Source organism: Diaphorina citri, unplaced genomic scaffold (assembly GCF_000475195.1).
Source record: "Diaphorina citri unplaced genomic scaffold, Diaci psyllid genome assembly version 1.1 scaffold10556, whole genome shotgun sequence".
NCBI classification, from domain to species: domain Eukaryota; kingdom Metazoa; phylum Arthropoda; class Insecta; order Hemiptera; family Psyllidae; genus Diaphorina; species Diaphorina citri.
The window spans coordinates 1-2,287 of NW_007387930.1; the positions used below are offsets into that span (position 1 = coordinate 1).

General features: G+C 38.0%; 1 long non-coding RNA gene across 1 annotated transcript; it reads right to left on the bottom strand.

Annotated features, from left to right (window-relative positions):
- Positions 1-965: 965 nt before the first annotated feature.
- LOC113472928 lies at positions 966-1,325 on the bottom strand. The gene is made up of 2 exons (XR_003395053.1): positions 1,273-1,325; positions 966-1,183 (listed from the first exon to the last, which is right to left on the bottom strand). It is a non-coding gene; the product is annotated as an uncharacterized LOC113472928 (long non-coding RNA).
- Between the last annotated feature and the right edge of the window lie 962 nt (positions 1,326-2,287).

Here is a 2,287-nt window from a genome sequence, read left to right on the forward strand (position 1 = left end):
GTTCTTTTCCAGAATATTTATGTGTAGAATATTCAACTGAAAACAAACAGTTAGGCACACTACTCAGTAAAAGAAAAAACCCCTTGACTAATAGTTTCACAGGTGATCTTTGTAAGAGCGTTTAACATCAATAGAACTCTAGGCACTGTCAGCGAGGGTTTATCTTGAATCTGTAGGCCCTTTCCCAGCGGAGTGGAAAGATTTTTTTTCTCTCTCAACATAAACCATTTGTATTTTATATTCTGAACATTATTGCTATTTTTTCTTCTCTTTTTGGTTTATTTTAGTTTGTATTTGAACTACTTACGTATAAATTCGAGTGTTTTGCTTTGCAAGAGATCAGGACGGCTGATTTTGATGTTCTTCAAAGAGTTGTTCAAAGTCATTATCAAGATGGACTTGTTTTCGCACATGTAATAATACCTACCTACCTACGTACTCAACATTTCAAATGTCGTAAATACGTATTTTCTTGAAAATATCAGCTGATTTGTAAATTTTGCAAGTTGCTAATAAATATGTACATACCTAGGTATGTACCGTATATAAAAAAGGCAAATGTAAAAATAAATGGTACCTTAACTTGGCATGCCAGCCAAGTGCTTTACCACTTACTAGTTTTACTGACGTCTTTTTTATTATCAAGATGGACTTTTTTTCACACATGTAATAATACCTACCTACTTCGCAATAACCAACGTACTCAACATTTCAAATGCCGTAAATACGTATTTTCTTGAAAATATCAGCTGATTGTAAAATTTGCAAGTTGGTAATAAATATGTACATAGGTATGTATCGTATATAAAAAAGGCAAATGTAAAAATAGATGGTACCTCAACTTGACATGCCAGCCAAGTGCTTTACCACTTACTAAAGTGGTCTCTTTGATTCCTGAAAGACATATCCTGACTTACAAACTTGATAATTTTGTGTATGTCACATGCATTTTATTAATTTTTTAATTGATAATATCACATTTCATTTGTAAATTAAGTAATCTATGAAAATCGCACAGAAGTTCAATTTGACAATTTCAAACTGTGTTGCAGGCCCTTAGTTCAATTATTGCTGAGCAGGCAAGCAGCGCTAGCGCTTCCTTTCTAACCTGGGTTCCTACACCTCGAGCAGATCGACCATGGGCTTTCTTTAGCCATTCAAAAGTTACAAGGACTAGAAGGATCTACTGGTGTACTGGTATATTCCTACACCTCGAGCTGATCGACCATGGGCTTTCTTTAGCCATTCAAAAGTTACAAGGACTAGAAGGACCTACTGGTGTACTGGTATCTATACATGGGTCTATAGTTCCCCCTTTTGGAAATCTCACGGTATACATGGGTCTATAGTTCCCCTTTTTGGAAATCTCACGACAAAGTCACAAAAGATCTAATCAGGTCACAGTGACATAGGGCGTTTATTATAGCCGATAGCCCTACTTATTCCAACGCCAAAGGATATCCCTCACTATTCAGCGGGGGAACTCGGCACCGGTCATGGAAACCCTACTTGGTTCTTCAAACTTAGAAGAAGTTTTTAGGTGATATAGTTTTGAAGAAGTACTTTCCAATACCAAATCTCACGCCACTGTTTTTGACCTTTCCTATTTGATTTAATACATGACGGGTCGTCACAGTGACATAGGGCGTTTATTATAGCCGATAGCCCTACTTATACCAACGCCAAAGGATATCCCTCACTATTTAGCGGGGGAACTCGGCACCGGTCATGGGAACCCTACTTGGTTCTTCAAACTTAGAAGAAGTTTTTATGTGATATAGTTTTGAAGAAGTACTTTCCAATACCAAATCTCACGCCACTGTTTTTGACCTTTCCTATTTGATTTAATACATGACGGGTGTGTTGAAATGGAATTGCTCAATATCTTTGGCATCCTCCCACCTCTCCAGTTGTTCCTTCTCATCCACGCAAGGTTCAAACGACACAAACTCGGACATGTACTTGTGTGTAGCTCCTCTGCCCAACTTGTTCATCACTTCCAGTCTTTGTAGCTCCCCTTCACGGCCGATGGGTACTACCATTCGCCCTTGAACACTGAGCTGTTTTTCAATCTGAAAGTGAAACGAAAAATTAAAAAGACAGTTCAGATTCGACTTTCAACAATGAAAATATTTGGTGAGCTTTCGAGACTACTCAGATTCTCATGATCAAACGAAAAATCGCGAGAGAGGTGTTTACTCTACGAGCGCTGGAGTTGAAGTCTTTCTTCGAAAAATGTTTCTTCCAATAAAAGCCGTTCGCGAATATCTGCTATCCCGTTAAAGTC